General features: G+C 34.0%; 1 protein-coding gene across 3 annotated transcripts in view; it reads right to left on the bottom strand.

The window, feature by feature from the left end:
- LOC126883279 (uncharacterized) overlaps positions 1–19,895 on the bottom strand; it is a 152,621-nt gene that overhangs the window by 63,838 nt on the left and 68,888 nt on the right. The gene's annotated exons all lie outside the window — the stretch shown is intronic.

Genomic DNA, 19,895 nt, shown 5'->3' with positions numbered 1-19,895 from the left:
AAAATTTTGTTAATTTTATACGAGGTATGTCAATAATATGAATTTCGTTAAGGAGTAAAGTACTTTTATATTCCAGAATATCAAAAATTATTATGATAAAAAGTTGTTTGGAATTGAAAGATGCTTTAATATGTAATTACATCTTTCTAATTGAAAAAAAAAATCAAATTTTTCTCAAAATACGGATACCCAACACCATTTTATTACAATTATGATAAATACTTTATTATCAATTTCACGAAAAAAAGTTATTCTTCACAAAATGCTATACATGGTCTAGAATCTAAGATGTAACCATCAGATATCAAACTTTTTCAATTTTACACTAGGTATGTAAAAAAATATTAATTTAAAAAATATTAAATTAATATTAATTTAAGTAATATTAATTTAACAGTAAGTACCGTTATAGTTCACAATATTTCAATTAGAAGGAAGTAATTAAATATTGAAACATAGTTTTGAATTCCAAACAATTTTTCTTTATAACAATTTTTGATATTGTGAAATTTAAAGGTACTTTACTCTTGAGGGAAAGTCATATTTTTTGACATACCCGTATAAAATTAATATAATTTGGTATCTGATCATTGCATATTAGATTTTATATGGTTCAGAGCATTTTATTAACATTTATTATTTTTTAAGCTTGATATAATGTATTTTAGGTAGGTTGTACAGAAAAAAGTTTTGATGACTTTGTACAAACATTTTTTTTAAATGATATTTTTCGGTTTTATTACACTTTTTATCTTTTTTAATTTTTTCAAAAAGAAGTTGTTTATTTTATGTCTAAAGTTAAATAATGTGCATTTCAAAGATTATAGCTTAAGCGTTAAAAAACATCTAAGTATACAATTGTAATTATATCTGTTCAAACATGAGTAATACCCTTTTAAATTGGTAGTAATTCTGTAAAACTACGAAGTTTTCAAAAATTACATGTTCTGAGACGTCATATCAATTGAATTAAATGTTTGAGATTTTTTTGAATGAAACATAATTTAGTAAGATGTTTGAAAAGTAGGTTGTGCAAATTTAAGAGTTATATAAGTAAAATTGTATTAGTTACACATTTTTAAATCATTTTTAAACAAAATTCATGTCTCACTTTCCGCCCACACCGTACTTATGCCCATACATTTTATTTCTTTTTGTTACAACTATTATAGGATAGCTTAAATGCTCTTATTTCATGTCCAATTTGGAAAATTTCATTTGATCCCTTAGTTAAAGAATTATATTAAAATAACTCAACCGTGCGCTTCACCGAACGCTAGTATAGAGTGCGCCAATATTTGTGAGAAGGGTGAATTTAGCGTTATAGATAAAAATTATAGGAACTATATTAATTTAAAATTTAATTTTTCTAAAAAAGGTTTTTTCTAAAAAATTTTTTGTGTAAAATTGGATTTTTCAATGGTCAAGTCAGTTTTTTTTTAAGATTTATATTTTCGTAGTTATTTAAAAAAACAATTAATTTCGCAGTTCATTTGTTTAATAAAAAACTGAGCACCCACTTTTGGAGTAGAACTTTTTGGTATACTGTTTATTAAACGATTCGTAATAAAATTAGCAAAATGTTCTATTTTGTTTGATTTTTTTCGAAGTTAAAATCTCTATTGACCAGTGGCGGCTGGTCAGAGGAGGCAAGGGAGGCTTAGCCTCCCCATAAATTTTTTACACATGCTACACTGTTTTGTTTACTTTGCTATTTTGCTTCGCGTTAGAGATATCGGAAAAAGTTATTTGAACAAGTTGTTCCAAATAATGTTCTAACCCCACATACCAAATTTCATCACAAAATTCGCACTTTTAGTTTTTTCATTATTTTGTAGTCAGGATCCTAAAATTGGAGCGAAGGCCGCTGGCCGGAATATCTCACTTGCTAATACTCCGCGCCGCCCAGCCGCGTTTAAGGAGGCCCGGTCTCCTTAGCGCTGCATTATCGCTTAAGGCACACGCTGCCCGGAGATTGGGCAAGGGCGGCTGATCGGCCAGCAGCCTCATCTCCGATTTTAGGATCCTGACTACAAATAATGAAAAAACTAAAAGTGCGAATCATGTGAGGAAATTTGGTATGTGGGATTAGAATGATATTTGTGACAACTTGTTCAAATAACTTTTTCCAATATCTGTAATGCAAAGCAAAATATCGGTAATTTACCGTGTTTGTGGATTCGCAGTAGGCCGCTTTTACAATTAAAAAAATTCAGTTAAGTATCTTAAAAAATGTGAACCTTCAACCTGTATGGACTGCAAAACTTCAAATCTGTATTTATTTTGATATGCATATCTACTTACAGAGATTGTTAACAAATAAACGACACAAACTTTGGTAATACACTTTTGCAATTAGAATAACTATTCTTAACATGATATGATATTATGAAATTATGAATTAAGATGATACTTTAAAATGTAAATACAAAATGGTCAAAAAAATAAGGCCTTAAATTAGATTTTTTTGGCGGATTTTTTTTGCTAGTGCAAATTTGTCTAGATATTTTACAGTTAGGTATAGCATCCCTCCCCTATTGTAAAAATCACGAGCCGCTGCTGCTATTGACTGCCCTAATATTATAATTATTTAAGTAAATAAAGTAAAATCTCTAAGGAAGATAGATTGACATGTGAAAATTACAGAGGTTTTGCTCTGTTGAATACTTGTTACAAGGTATTAGCCAGGATACTAAAGCCGCATCCTCATTGGGTCGACATTGTCGATCGACTCTGTCTATCGCCACTGTCGACCGACAAATCGAAAAAGTCCACATGTCCACACTAGGTAGGCAGAATATTTGTCGACAATTATTGTTTGTGCCTTATTTGTTATTATCACAACTAAAAAACGTAAATCATTGCGCAAAAGAAGATTTTGGGATCGACCAAGTCTTCAAAGTAGAAATAGGTATAGCGGTAGTAATCTGATAGAAGGTTTGAAAAATGATGATATCGATATATTGAACCTTGAATACAGATGAAACGGTGGTTTCAGAAATTTTTTTGCCTTTTGTTTCGGTCTTTATAATATTTGCTTCTAGTGTTCCATAGATTTGTTTTTAATTTTTACGCTTCAATAAATGTTATTTTTTTATCCATCACTTTTTCTTTTTCCCATTCCATTTTGCCGACAAGAGACAAAACACGAGACATTAAGTGCGTTCGCAAGTGCCTGTCGGCGACAAATTAGCAGCAAAACGCATGCGCACTTTAAAATGATATAAATAATATCGTTAATAGATAAATATACAAGGTATATTTACCTAGTATAAATTATTAGTAAAAATAAATAGTTATTAATATTAACTAAAAGTAAATATACCCTGTATATTTATCTATTAACGGTATTATTTATATTAGGTGAGGATAGAAATTATCTATTAACGGCATAGATTAACGGTATTATTTATATTAAGTGAGGTTAGAAATTGTCGGCGACAAGTTGTCCACGGTACCCGCGAACGCTTTGAAGCTGAGACTACACCGCGCGCACACTGCACTGAATTATTTTTACCAATGTCGAAGGTCGAATGCTAGCTAGCACGTCCACACTTCGGATTTGACTCGACTACTACCCTTTGATTTTACCGACAGATCATGGAAAACCAGTTGACAAGTCCAACGACATCTTTTGTCGATCGACAAAGTCGATTGCCGCGTACACACTCAGTCGAGAGTGTCGATAGACAGAGTCGATCGACGATGTCGACTCAGTTGTCCGGTGCCAGCCACCGGAGGAAGACGTGCCAGCAGCGGAGCGGAATAGCAGCGACACAGCCAACGAAGTAGGAGTGGCTCGACTGTGAACTTCTCAGTTCAGTCTTGAATGTAAGCAAGACAGTAGTTAAGCGCTTCTCACTCTCTGAGGCAAGAAGGAGAGGCAAAGGTCGATCGACTGGATGTGGTGAAACTTAGGGAATTTGATTTTATTGGATTTTCTGAGACGCCACAGCTAGAGATCGGTTAGCAGAAAAAGTAAAGCGGGCTCGACGTGAGCCCGCTACGAGATTTCTACTGTGCCTCCGTAAGGGTAGACACTGCAAGGTGTAGTTCTTTGGAATCTACATCGGGCAGCCCCGGCCCCTAGGTCAGTAGAACGAGAATATCAAGAGGATCCCGTACTTAGTTTTGTCTGGGTACGTGAACAACCGCGATGGGGACAGGGAAACCAACCCTGAAGCGGAGCTGGCGTCGGGCCAGTCGGCGGAAAAAAAAGGTTCGCCAAAATTAGAGATTCTCCCCCCCAGACGATTGATCGAGCTAGGTCTCGATCACCCCCCCCCCCCCTATGGCCACTCCGCCAACACATGAAGATCCACGCAAAGTGGTTCTTAGCTTATTACAGAAAGAACAAACAGATGAAAGCGAAGAGGAAACCGAAGAAGATACGGAGATGAAATCCGAGGAAGACTCCGAAGAGGACACCGACACCGAGGACACGGAAAATGAAGCCCCCAGAAAGGCAGAGAGAAAGAGCAAGAAGGGCTAAGAGAAAGGTGGCCTTGCAAAAGCTCGAAACCCTGTTTGAAGATCAGCACGATCAGATAAAAAAGCATGAAGAAGAGACAGCCCGGCATAGGGCCGAAAAGGAGCGACTAACTGCCGAAATCGAGCGACAAAGAGAAAAGATGGCGAAGAAGTCATCCCGGATGGACGACCTGCTGAAAGAGTTGAAAGAAACTCGGAAACTGATAGAGAAGCAACACCAACAGGAGAATCAGCCACCAAAGCTACCGAGGCCACAACAGGACAAAAACCCAGCGACCAAAAAGCCACCGCCGGCTGAAGAACCGAAGCCAAAAAAGAAGAAAGAAAACTTCCCACCACTGTCACGAGGACCAGAAACCCAGCCCACCGCAGAGCAAAACACAGATGGTGAGACGCCTACCTTGAGACGATCTGGCGATTCAGAGACAGAAGACATGAAAACAAACGAAGAAACCACCGTGTTGCCCGAACAACAAGCAACACCTCAGAGAAAGCTGCCTGTAATTAAATTACAGAGCGCGAATGAAACAGGGGCTATCCTCACCATAGCCCAAAAATTAAAAGTCTACACGACAAACAAAATCTCCAGGAGTGGCAAAGAAACACTCATCCAGGCGAAAAGCCTGGAAGATTATAAAAAAATGGTGAGGATAATAGAAGAATACGCAGAGGCACACAAAGACAAAAGGCTGCAATGGGTAGCCTTCCCAGTAGAAGTGGATATAAAACCCGAATTGGTTTTAAGAGGATTGCTCTCAAACACCACCAAGGAGGAAATCCAAGAAAAGATAAAAGTACAACACCAAATAGTCTGCCAAGCAGCTAAGAATATGACCACAAGAGCCGGCCCCAAAAGGAAACTACCGATGTTCGTACTGACTCTGAATCGCGAGGACGTAGAAAAGGCTAAGCTGATCACCAATCTGTGCCACATGAAGGTAGTAGTAGAAGACCGACGAAAAGCGACAGGGCCAACGCAGTGCTTCAACTGCCAGGGCTTCCACCATGCACAGAACGCGTGCCACAAAGACCCCAGATGTGTGAAATGCGGAGAAGATCACCACTCGAAGCAATGTAAAAGGCCCAGAGAGACAAAGGCAACCTGCGCCAACTGCCACGGAAGCCATCCCGCAAGCTACAGAGGATGCCCTAGATGTCCAACCTGGAGCAGACCACCACAACAGAGGCCACAACAGCAGACCAACAGACGACAACAGGCAACCGGAGTCTCCTATGCCAAAGCCACACAAGCCAATAACCAACAAGCCACCACAGCTATCCTCCCAGACGAAGACTACCTAGTAAGACTAGTCACTAACATAGTGACCAAGGTAGTTCAAGAAGTCATCCAAGATACCAGACAGACGATCAGGTAAAACCAGTATACAAACAAAAAAACCAAAAAAAAAGGCGTAAGCCACCAAAAAAATTACAAAAACAAAAAAATCATAAAATTCTTGAGTTCCAAGACATTGGACCGAGCTCAGTGGGGCTTGGTACAATGACTTGGGGCCCAAGCAAGCAATTTTAGTTCCGCGGATAAATAAGTAAGAAGATAAAGGCATGGAGCGCATCACGCTGGCCTAGTTTTTGCATTCGATTAGGGCACTACATTGGAATCTTATTACCCAGGATTCCATTGTGAAGAGCATTTGGCTACGACAGTTGTGCCCCCATCGCGCATCAGCGTGCTATGTGGGGGAAAGGGATGGCCTGGGGCATTGGAGCGAGGTGGGGTGATCCCTGTTTTTAAACTCTGGTTAAAACACCTCGCCCCAATGAATTTGTTACACCCGAATTTACTTTTTTCGAAAGGGTGGATATCTCCCACAGGTCGGGTTGAATCAAATTGCTTGCTTGCTTGCGATGTGAACTCAATGAGGACGCGACTTAGGAGAGAGAGTGTCAACAGATTTGGTGAAGATAAACTAGGTAAATACCAGGCCGGTTTTAAAGCACGTGTCCATTACGTTGTTGCTTCGTGCTCCGTGTAACTGCTCCAATAGATACGGCATGCGCTCCTCTACATATAAACCGCCACCGATTGGATCGCCGTGGGTGAGCGCCGAGCGGGAGCACCAACGTATATCTGGAGCAGCTACACGGAGCATAGAGCAGCAACGTAATGAATACGTGCCTTTATAGTTAAGAGATCAGTAACAGATCAGATTTTTACACTAAAAGAAATTCAGGCTATGAATATAAGATTCTTCGTAGATTTTAGATAAACATATGATAGGCGATAAGAAGGAATAACATATATGAAGCAATGAGCTTTTTTGAATACTCGCAAAATTGATTAGAGTGATTAGGTTAGTCAAAATAATTTTGAATAGCACACGAAATTTATGTAGGATAGAGAGGATTCTTATCGGATGCATTTAAAGTAAACAGAGGTCTTAGACAAGGAGATCCATTATACAGGCTGAATTTTAATTTGTATTGGAAACAATAATCAGAAATCGCCGAGTTAAAACGACCGAATCTATCTTCAACAATGAGGATTAATGTCTGGCCTTCGCTGATGATCTTACTGTTCTACCGAAAACAAGAAAAGAATTCAGGAATGTTATGAAAAGATTCGACAAGGAGGCAAAATATTTTGATCTAGAAATTAACCAGGAAAATCAAAGTATATGATGTTCGGAAATACAGAGCAAAAAGAAGAGGGACAGTTTACTTTCATATCTAATAAAGCAAGTGAATATAATTTCGAGGGAGTGGTTCCTTTTAGGTATCTGGGGGTTATTGTAGATGAGAATGGTCAGGAAGAATAGAAAATGAATGCCAGACTAGCAAAGGGAATTGAAAAGATGAAAAGCACAAGACCACTGATAAAATCCAAATATGTATCGAGAAAAGCAAAGCTAAGGATATAGACCAGGAAGGATCTGTTTTTAGGTGAATGTGTGAGGTGGCATTCGGATTTTTGCGGATAAAGGTAGGTGATAACTTCGTTAATAATAATTGACTTATGCTCCTTCTCAAATATGCCCGGAACATTATTTAAAAAAAATAAAATATTTCAAATTTCAAAAAATTTCGTTTTTTTCTAATTTCTTTGCTTATAACTTTAATAATAATTTTGCAATCTAAACTTTTTTTTTTAAATTAAAATTTCTTAAAATCTTGCACAACAAAAACTAGAACATACAAAGATTTGTCACTTTTTTACACATAAAGAAGCACTCCACCTATAAATTGCACTTCACAGAATTGAAATCGGATTATTTAAGCAGCCTCAGCAATGTTTTAAAGTTATAAACAATTTTTTGGCTTATAAACAAATTAGTGCTGCGTCCAGGAGGGGGTGCTACGGGCTCCTTTATTTAGATGGAGTTACCCAAGTTTTATTTATGTATTTTGACCCGTAGAACACGAATTTTTTGGGTAACAATTGATCCGGATGTCGATAAAACTGTTATAAACAAAGAACTTAAGTAATTACGTAACATCGATTTTTCGCAAAATAAAACATTTTTGTATTTCTTGGGTAATTCTAAGCAAAAAATGTTCTTACTAGTTTTTTCGTAGGATGCATAGTTTTCGAGATAAACGCGGTGTAACATTCAAAAAATCGAAAAATTGCAATTTTTGAACGAGAATAACTTTTGATTAAAAATTAAATAGCAATTCTGCTGACAGCATTTGAAAGTTTAAGTCAAATTATACCGGTTTTAATTATTTGCATTGCTAAACATTACTTTTTTATTATTAAACAAAGCTATTTGTTTATAAGCCAAAAAATTGTTTATAATATTAAAACATTGCGGAGGCTCCTTATAATCCGATTTTAATTCTGTAAAGTGTATTAGATAGGTAGAGCACCTCTTTATATGTAAAAAAATTGGCCAACTTCTAAATGGTTTACTTTTTGTTCAGAAAGATTTTAAAAATTTGAACTTTTTTAATAACATTTTTACATTGCAAATTTATTATGCAAAATCTATTAGGTCGATTTTAGTGAAATTTGGTAGACCATTTAAGTAAGTTATAAATAAGAATTTTGTAAGCGAATTACTAAGGTTGTAAGTGCTACCAAATTGGTTAAGAAACATTGAATAACAACAGGCGTATTTTGCCCCATTATTTTGTATTTATTGCTATATTTCAGAAAAAGTAATACCTTAAGAGATTTTTGACCAGTCGTGTATGGTACAAAATTCAATTATCTTTATCTCTCTACGACTTTGTTCCAAAACGAACCGTTTTGAAGTTATAAGCAAAGAAAGCTAAAAAAAATTGATGTTTTTCGAAATTTTTAATATTTTAATTTTTTTATTAATGTTCCGGGCATATTTGAGAAGGAGCATAAGTCAATTATTATTACTGAAGGTGTCACCTAACTTTATCTGAAAAAATCCGAATGCCACCTCTCACATCCAAAAATACACGTTTTTTTACAAATTAGTCCTGGTCTACTATACCCAAGGTGTCCCAAAAGTAGTGGAACGGTCGAATATTTCGCGAACTAAACATCGGATCGAAAAAATGAAAAATACGTGTTCAATCATTTTCAAAAATCTATCCAATGACACCAAACACCAACCACCACTACACCCCCTGGAGGTGGGGTAGGGGGTAACTTTAAAATCTCAAATAGAAATCCCCAGTTTTTTTTTGCAGATTTTAATTCGTTATGTAAAAGTAAGCAACTTTTATTTAAGACATTTTTCGAACTGTGGATGGATGGCGCTATAATTGGGAATAACGATTTATCCTGATACCATAGGTAAATTATAGAAACGGTCTAATATCTCACGAAATACACTTCTAAATGAGAAACTAAAAAACAGATTTTTAATCTTTTTCGAAAACCTTTCGCTTAACACCAAACGTGACCCTCCAACCCACCACCTGGAGGTAAGGTGGGGGGTAACTTTAAAATCTAAAATGGCAACTCTTATTTTTATTACAGATTTGGATCCGTGATGAAGAAATAAACAATATTTATTCGAAACATTTTTTAGAATTGTTAGTAGATAGATGGTGCTTTAATTGGAAAATACGATTTATTGGCGCCATCTATCAAAAATTTTAAAAAATGTTTCGAATAAAGTTGCTTATTTTTTTTATGACGAATTCGAATCTGCAATAAAAAGTGGGGGTTGCTATTTAAGATTTTAAAGTTACCCCCAACCCACCTCCAGGGGGTGGGTTGGAGGGTCATGTTTAGTGTTAGTCGATAGGTTTTCGAAAAAGATTAAAAATCTGTTTTTTGATTTCTCATTTGGAAGTGTATTTCGTGAGATATTATACCGTTTCTATAATTTACCTATGGTATCAGGATAAATCGTTTTTCCCAATTATAGCGCCATCTATCCATAGTTCAATGTCTTGAATAAAAGTTGCCTACTTTTACGTAACGAATCCAAATTTGCAAGAAAAACTGGGGGTTTCTGTTTGAGATTTTAAAGTTACCCCCCACCCCACCTCCAGAGGTTATAGTGTGGATTGGTGTTTGGTGTCATTGGATAAATTTTTGAAAATGATTAAACCCATATTTTTCAGTTTTTCGATCCGATGTTTAGTTCGCGAAATACTCGACCGTTCCGCTACTTTTGGGACACCCTATATAAAAGGGAATAAGACCCAGAGTGCCATATGCTAGCCAAGTATGGACAGTGAAGGAATAAAATACGGAGAAATTGGAAAGATGGAACACAAAAATGTGCAGAGCTACATATAGAGGCAAAATCACAGAGGAAGGTTGAGAGTGAGATATATGGGACACGTAATGAGTATGGAACGAAAGAGGATGCCATAGGTGACCCTAAAACGGGACCCAATCACGAAAAAAGGAAAAGGAGGACCCAGACAAAGACGGTTTGAGATCATATAGGAAGATCTCAGAAAAATAAGGGAATTATTGGTTGTGAAGAAAGAATAACAAACAGGGAAGAGTGAAAGAGAACAGTAGTCAATTTAGTAGGCAAGGAGCATGATTGGACAACGAGCCACACAACTTGATATAAGTTTTGTAATATATAGTATTATATTATTGTATTATACTAATTGAATATATAGCTTTAGGCCTTTAAGGCCCGTTGAAATTTTTAAATAAATAAATAAAGTAAAGTAAGACTTGAAACGTATAGTCCTGTTGCCAGGGGACTACAACGCCCTTCTTTTTTCAGATGGACTTACCCAAGTTTTTTTTGTATTTCGACCCGTAGAATACGAATTTTTTGGGTAACAGTTAATCCGGATGTCGATAAGATTGTTATTAACAAAGAACTTGAGGAATTGGACACACTCCAACTCGTAACTCTTAATGACAAACTTTTTTAAATCAAAATGTACACCGGCCAATTCGTAACTTTTCTACTACCTGACCAACTCGCAACTTTATACAGGTGAATTCGAAACCATTATTTAATTCTAATACCCCAGGTAGTTGTTAGGTTAACAGGTAAGAAATAAATTTGAACAGTAATGGATTAAGCCAACACGGGGCATATAGCATATTATTATGTAAGCGAATGGTTCTTGGTTTGCTTAAAAACATGTTGTGTATTATATGTACCTATAAAAAAATAACACAAATTGAAATCTCTTTTGATTGAAACAATATTATATATATAGACCAGGGCGGATCTGTAAAAAAAAACGTCTATTTGTGGATGTGCGAGGTGGCATTCGGATTTTTGCAGAAAAAGTTAGGTGACAACTTCAATAATAATAATTGACTTACGCTCCTTCACAAATATGCCCGGAATATTAATAAAAAATTTAAAATATTTAAAAATTTCGAAAAACATTAATTTTTTTCTATATTCTTTGCTTATAACTTTAAAACGATTCATTTTGGAGCAAAGTCGCAGGGAATTAAAATAAACATAATTGAATTTTTTATGATATATGACTAGTTAAAAATGTCTTAAATTATTACCCTTTCTGCAAAATAGCAATAAATACAAAATAAGGGGGTAAAATAAGCCTCTTTTTATTCAGTGTTTTTCGACAAATTTGGCTGCACTTAGAACCTTCGTAATTCGCATAGAAAATTCTTATAACATATTTAAATCGTCCACCAAATTTCATTAAAATCGACCTGATAGATTTTGCATAATAATTTTGCAATCTAAATTTGTTTAAAAAAGTTCAAATTTTTTAAAAACTTTCTGAATAGAAAGTAGACCATTTAGAAGTTTGCTAATTTTTTCACATATGAAGAGGCTCTCTACCTATTTAATACAATTTACAGAATTAAAATCGGATTATCTAAGCGGCTTCAGCACTGTTTTAAATTTATAAACAATTTTTTGGCTTATAAACAAATACAGTGAGGACGTTTGAGTTGGAATAAATTCATTTTCTCCAGAATGGGCGTCTCTGGAGATAAATCCCGAAATAGGTCGATTTTTATTTTTAAATTCTAATTTTTTGGTATACACATCATACTAGTCGTACATCCATCTGGACGTGATGACGCAATCGATGATTTTTTTTAAATGAGAATAGTGGGCCGTATGATAGCAGGCCGTATGATTCCGTCGGTATAACAGGTTGCCTTGAAACCAGATGCAGAAAAGTACCATAAATGTTTTCCACTTTTTAGCACTTTCTTTAATTGAAATTTAAAAATATTTACCACCAATAACTTACACCCACGTGCACTCATTACGAAATCTGTTATCTGTTACAAGAATTTCAGTCATTTTCACAAAATTTATTTGGATTTTCTCTAGTAACTCTTCCAAGAGACAATACATAAATGATGAATACCTTTTACACCACCTTCAAAGAGAGTAATTTTTACAGGTACATACCTGGAATACGGGTATTAAATTATCAACATTACTTAAAAATGAAAGTTACTAATTCACCGGTAGTTAGTGGGTTATCGAAGAATTACCTGCGCGCCAGAGTTACGAGTTGGCCTGTAATTAGGATGGGGGATTAAAATAGTTACGAATTCACCGAGACCGGAGGAATTATATAACAGCGATTTTTCGCAAAACAAAACATTACTTTGTATTCTTTAGTTCATTCTAAGCAAGTTGTTTCGTAGGATGCATAGTTTTCGAGATAAACGCGGTTAAACTTTCAAAAAATCGAAAAATTTTAATTTTTTAACCCGAATAACTTTTGATTAAAAAATAAAATAGCAATTCTGCATATCGCCTTTGACAGTTCAAGTCTAACTGAGTATACCGGTTTTGATTATTTGCATTCCTAAAAATTAATTTTTTATTTTTAAACAAAGCTATACACACATAGTGCTTAAGTGATGTTTTCAATGCATCTCCCATATAAAATCGAACGAGTAGGCGCGACTACAAACAAGCAATTTGTACGTAGCATGTATTAAAATGCATTAAAACACTATTTGTTTATAGTTTGTTTGACATTAAAAAATAGTTATTTATGAAACAGTTCGTGAAGTGTGCTTTTTGCGAACGCACGCAATATTTAGAGCACGAGCGACAATGGGGCGGATGCTATACATCGCGTAAGTTCGCAAAAAGTACTTCACGCACAGTTTCATATAATATTTTATCTACTCTACCATAAACAAATAAAAAAACTGTAACTCTTCGTCACTGGAATTCATTTCTATTCTAGAATTTTTAGAATTTTGACATTTAAAAATTCTAACTTCTTTCAAACCACAAAACTGTCAAAACTTTTGTCGTAATTTATTGCTCGTTATGTCGTCACCATGACAACGCGAAATTTAAGGATATTTGATTATATGAAAGTGTGTTAAAAACAGTGCGAAAAAGTAAGTCCCATTTAAAATACATTGTTACTTCACGCACATAAACACTTCACGCACTACTATCTATAATGACAGTTTTCACAAACTAAAAAGTTACACATAAATTAATGACATAGAGTAGATAAAATTAATTTTTAGCAATGCAGGTAAACAAAACCGATATAATTTGGCTTGACCTTTTAACCTTTAACTACCCGCGCATCAAGTTATAACATAACTACACGCGTGGCGTACTTTGTATGCCACAAGAAAATACACTTAAAAACAGCGGATTTGTTTAATTTTTTTTTGAAAAAATACACTTAGTTGTTTGTTATAAACCTTATTCGGCATCAGTGAATACTTGGGAGTTCCTTTTCAGTAAGCCAATTGGGATTTATAACTGGAATCATGGAATAACTGGATTCCATGATAAATAAAATTACTAATAAAAAATTTTTTTAAATGTGATTTTTTACAGGAGAAAAAGTATTGTTTACAAAGGAAAATATATTTTTTGCCATAATGACTAAAAAACAATTAAAATATGTACTTATATTACGACTTATAGTAATATAATCCTGGGGTATATTGTCCACCACCGGAAACAACAAATAATAAAATGTAAATTACGATCTTTCCAGAACGCCGATTATAACGAAACTAAAACCAAATTGTAAAGCACATTCCAGTGATAGGTTAGAAAAATAAGCAAGGTCAAAAATTAAATTTTTAAATATATTTCCAGTAGAATTCTTATATCTGGCGTACAAAGTACGCCAGCGCGTGTAGTTAAAGGTTAAATGCGGTTAGCAGAATTGCTATTTTATTTTTTAATCAAATACAAAAAAAATGCTTCTGAAAATCTCTTGCGAAAAATCGCTGTTATATAATTCCTCAAGTTCTTTGCTTATAACAAACTTGTCGACATCCGGATCAATTGTTACCCAAAAAATTCGTGTTTTACGGGTGAAAATATATAAAGAAACTTGGGTAAGTCTATCTGAATAAAGGAGGCCGTTGTACCCTCCCTGGCGACAGCACTAGTATGATCGAAGTACAAAGAACCATATGGGAAACTGTTTTATTATAGTACATTCTTTCATGGTTTTTGCTGTAAATTTGGCACAGGCATAGGTAACATTACAAAGAAAATAAGTGATATGGTGTCGATATGTGCTTTTGACCTGGGGGTGTGTTTCACCCCATCTCGGGGGTGAAAAAATATATGCCCAAGGTAAGTCCCGAAATGGATAAACTGACTAGTTTTAAGCAACTTTTGTTCCATATAGTTTTTTCACCAAATCAATAGTTTTCGAATTATTTTCAAGTGAATATGTTCATTTTTCAACAAAATAACCACGTTTTTGGACGGTTTTTCGCAAATAACTCAAAACGTAAGCATTTCATCGAAAAAAATATTCTTAGAAAAACTATAACCTATAAAAAAGTGAAAAAAATGGTGTATATATTAGGTCTCTATACCTAGCATAAGCAGAGTTGTAGATAATGAAAAATAGGTTCATATTCGAAAAATTCCAAATAGAATAATTCAATGTGAGATATCCAGTTAATGAAGAATTCTTGGGGAAAATACATTACGACTTTCTTAAAGTGCCTAAGAAATCTTTATTTCTGTTTAAAAAAATTCTTGCATCAAATGTAAGCAAGTTACGCTCAAAATAAATTTGCTCCCTTTTGTTTTGTCAAATAATATCATGAAGATTAACACCCAATTAGTAATTTAAATGAAATAAATCGTTACCGCTTCACAAATTATTTACTTATAGTATAAGAGCTGTGAGACATTTTTGAGTAGGTATTTTAGGCAACCTGAAAATTTTTCAGGTGACTTTTCTATGATAGCCTAATACAAAAATGCCGGTCTGGCTGGAGGGTAGCGGTTATTTTCCCCAAAAATCCCCCCCAAAGTTAAAAAAAGGGCAAAAATTGATATTACAAAAAATACCATTGACGTGACTTTAAAGTAAATTTAAATATTCAAATATAAAGAAAATAAACAGACCAGGCGATTTGAGGGCGATTTTAACTCTGCAAGATACTTGCATGGGCGTCCCAGGATTATTTTCAGGGGATGCATCTGAACTTCACAAGATTTCATCTGAATCTGTACATACTATTAACGAGTATAAAATATACAACTATACATGCATAGCTATGTACACTCCTTCCGGGCAGGGAGGTGCAATTGTTATTTTGACAGGGTATTTTTTAATATTAAAAATAAATATTCTAAAAAAGACAGGTTTTTTTTGGTGAAATTTTCCAACTGCCATGTGATCAAACAAATTACGGGTGCATATAAATGAAAAGCGCTATAGGTAAGCACCAGTGTGAGAAAGAGCGTATACCGATAGCTGTTTGCGTCCTCTGTTCTAACTGAGCGAGTCCGTTCGCTCGAGAAAAATCACGTGACCTAGCGATAACCATGTTGTTGTAACTTTTTCTTAATTAAAGGAAAATAATACGTACTATACAATACAGTGATGAGCAAGCTAATAACCGGCAAAATAGCTCAAAAGGTTGAAAACATAACACATTGCGAAACAAAAAGAGTTTCATCTCTTTTTGTTTCGAGATGTATTATGTTTTCCATCTTTTGAGCTGTTTTGCCGGTTATTAGCGCGCTCATCACTGTAGATTTTGCAAATATGATAGAAAAAAAAAACAAATGTATTATTATAAATATATAGGTAGAAAAGTATTAAACTATAGACTAAATTAATTCTGTGTCTTGTACTTCTTCTTCAAACTCCTCATCTGAGCTTAAATATTCATTCTCTTTTTCTTTGTTAAACTCCCCTCAAGACTCAGATTCGTCTTCTACCTAATCTGTAAATAGTTATAATATGTATTTAGAGTTAATTAAAAGATTATTAGTGATTAATTAATTGAGTTGCTACGTATTCTTTCTTTTAAAACCAATACTTAATACTTTTCCTTATATAACCAATCACATCAGGTTTTTTATTTCTTAGTATATGACCAAAGTAGCTCATTTTTTTCCTTCATAGTGTTGAGTATTTCTTGTCTAATTTTCATCTTTCTTAATGTTTCCGCGTTTGTTACGTGTTGTGTACATTATTTTTTTACATTATTCGATAACACCACATCTCAACAATGGCAAGTCTTTCTTCAGATGCGCCCGTGGTTGTGCAGGCTTCGACTCCGTACAAAATGACAGAGAATACGTAGCAAATCAATTAATTAATCAGTAATTAATTTTTAATAAATTCTAAATGCATATTACAACTATCTACAGTTCATGTAGAAGAAGAATCTGAGTCTCGAGGGGAGTCTGACGAAGAAGAAAAGAATGAATATTTAAGCTCAGATGAGGAGTTTGAAGAAGAAGTACAAGATTCGGACACAGAATTTATTTAGTTTATAGTTTTATAATTTTCTACCTATATATTTATAATAATAAATTTGTCATTTCCTATCATATTTGCAAAATCTATTGTATAGTACGTATTATTTTCCTTTAATTAAGGAAAAGTTACTTAAAAAACTATAATATATAACAATTACTCTAACGTTTCGAGGCACAACAACATGGGTATCACCAGGTCACGTGATTTTTCTCGAGCGAACGGACTCACTTCGCTAGAACAGAGGACGCAAACAGCTATCGGTATACGCTCTTTCTCACACTGCTGCTTACCTATAGCGCTTTTCATTTATATGAACCCGTAATTTGTTTGATCACATGGCAGTTGGAAAATTTCACCAAAAAGCTGCCTTTTTTAGAATATTTATTTTTAATATTAAAAAATACCCTGTCAAAATAACAATTGTACCTCCCTGTCCAGAAGGAATATACATAGCTATGCATGTATAGTTGTATATTTTATACTTGTTAATAGTATGTACAGATTCAGATAAAATCTTCTGAAGTTAATATGCATCCCCTGAAAATAATCCTGGGACGCCCATGCAAGTATCTTGCAGAGCTAAAATCGCCCTCAAATCGCCTGGCTTGTTTATTCTCCTAATATTTGAATATTTAAATTTACTTTAAAGTCACGTCAATGATATTTTTTGTAATAACAATTTTTACCCTTTTTTTAACTTTGGGGGGGATTTTTGGGGAAAATAACCGCTACCCTCCAGCCAGACCGGCATTTTTGTATTAGGCTATTATGGAAGAGTCACCTGAAAAATTTTCAGCTTGCCTAAAATACCTACTCAAAAATGTCTCACAGCTCTTGGACCATTACGTTGTTTTAAATGATCTGTAAGTTTTGGCGATTCAAAGTGCTTATTTTGTAAAAAATGTGGTTTTAAAGTAAAATGTTTAAAATTTTTAATTTTGAAAAAAATTCTTTTTTTCAAAATATTCCAATGTTCATTTATTTCAAAAAATTCTTTTTTTTCAAAATAACTTAAAAATTGTTAGAGATACCAAAGATCTTAAACAATAAAAAAGTCGGTTTTACTTTTCTGGATATTTTCTATTTTTTTTTTCTGTAGGACAAAAATTGGTTAAGATTCAGTGTTTCTAAATTTGCATACACTCGTGATAAGTGACTCGTTCAAGCTCTTTTAACTACAGATATTTCAAAAATAAGGAGTTTGAACCGATGAAACTTACAGATCATATGATCAATACATACGCGAGTAAAAAACTTGTGAAGTGGTAACAATTACAGTCGGAAAAATGAAATAATACCCATGAACCAACATATAAAACGCGCTTTATTTTCCTGTCACCGTGTCACAAAGAAAAATTGCCCAGCGCAAGTACATGTAATAATAATTATGACATGTACTTGCGCAGGCCAATTTTTTGTATGACAGGGTGACAGGAAAATACAGCGTGTTTTATATATTCGTTCAGGGTATTCTTTCATTTTTCCTACTGGAAGTTCATTTGAAATGCTAATTTCGGGGGTGATTTTCCCGATTTCTTACCAAAAAAAAAAGGAACCAACTTTATTTTGAGCGTAACTTGTTTACTTTATAGGCTAAAAATTAAAAAACTAAGCATTTTTTTAACACTTTAAGAAAGTTAAAATGAGTTTTTTATAAAAAAGTGCTTCGTTTTTTTGGTTATGGCACGTTAAAATGTACGGTTTGGAATTTGACGAATATGAACCTATTTTTCATTAGCTATAACTCTGCTTCTACTAGGTATGGTTACCTAATATACCATCTTTTTCACTTTTCTACGTGTTATATTATTGACATTAATTTTTTTTCGACCAAATACTTACTTTTTGAGTTATTTGCGAAAAATCGTCTGAAAAGTCGTTATTTTGTAGAAAAATTAACATATTCACTCGCAAATAACTCGAAAAGTATTAACTTGCTCAAAAAACTTTATAGAACAAAAGTTGATTAGAATTAGTTATTTTATCCATTTCCGGACTTATTTCTAACATATATTTTTCACCCCCAATAGAGGGTGAAACTCACCCCTAGGGCAAAAGCACACATTGGCACAATATCACATTTTTTCTTTGACTTGGTAGCTATGTATATGCCAAATTTCATGTCAATCCAAGCGGTTCTTTAAAATTTAGAGGTTTTGCAATATTTTACCTTTAAAGAACGTACTGTTATTTATTTCACCAAAAAAGTTATTCTTTATAAAAAGATCGCATGGACTAAAATTTGTGACGCAACAATCAAATTGATCTCAAATATTATGAATTTATATGTCAAAAATATAAATTTCGCTCAATAGTAAAGTATCTTTATATTTCACAATATCGAAAATTGTTATTACGAAAAGTTGTTTGGAATAAAAAAACTACGTTTTTACATGAAATTATTACATCCATCTAATTGAACAAAAATTTGGAATTTTTCTCAAATTACCAATAACGAAGATAATTTTAACTTATTACAAATATGATAACTCTTCCGTTCCGATAAAAAAAAATAATATATAACGTTTTGAAGAGTCAATAACCTTTTTTGTATCGGGACGGAAGAGTTATCATATTTGGAATAAATAAACATTTTGTTCTATATCGGTAATGTAGTACGCCGGTCAATGGGAGCAAGAATAGGATATTACCTCCGAATTCTATCCTACTGCATGGATTTTAATGAAATTTTGGGCCTAGCCTCTTCTTATCTCCTAATTCAAAGTCTACCTATGCCGATGTGTGCTTTTATCTTGAGGGTGGTTCCCACCCCTTCTTAGGGGTGGAAAATTTTTTGGTTAAAATTACCACGGAATTCGCTAGAGAACCTAATTCTAAGCGAACACTGTTCTATATTTTTTTTGAAAACTCCATACTTTTTGAGATATTCGTGGTTGAAAATTGGCCATTTTCATTGAAACATAATACCTTTTCGAACGGTTTTTGCGAATACCTTGAAAACTATGCATCTAACTACAAAAACTACACTCCTGGCCAAAAAAACCTGGACACCTTAAAAATGGGTCATTTTTGATGTCTCGGATCTCATAAACCTGTTGTCCGATTTTAGTGATTTTTTTAATATGTTATAGCCTTATTTTCTAAGAAGATGGATGTAGTAATAGTGTTGCTGAACATGTAAATGTCATTGTATAACGGGTGTAACAATAATACTGTGTTTTTTCCTGAAAGTTCGTAACACCCTGTGGAATATTCTAGCATTTAAAAAATATTGAAATTAAAATTCGATTGTAGCCTTAGCCTTTCTTAACATTCTGCTTTTTGACTCATTCACTTATGTTGGG

The sequence above is a fragment of the Diabrotica virgifera genome, chromosome 4, assembly GCF_917563875.1.
Source record: "Diabrotica virgifera virgifera chromosome 4, PGI_DIABVI_V3a".
Lineage (NCBI taxonomy): Eukaryota > Metazoa > Arthropoda > Insecta > Coleoptera > Chrysomelidae > Diabrotica > Diabrotica virgifera.
Note: the sequence above shows the minus strand (reverse complement) of the source record. Positions and strands in the feature narration are given on the sequence as shown.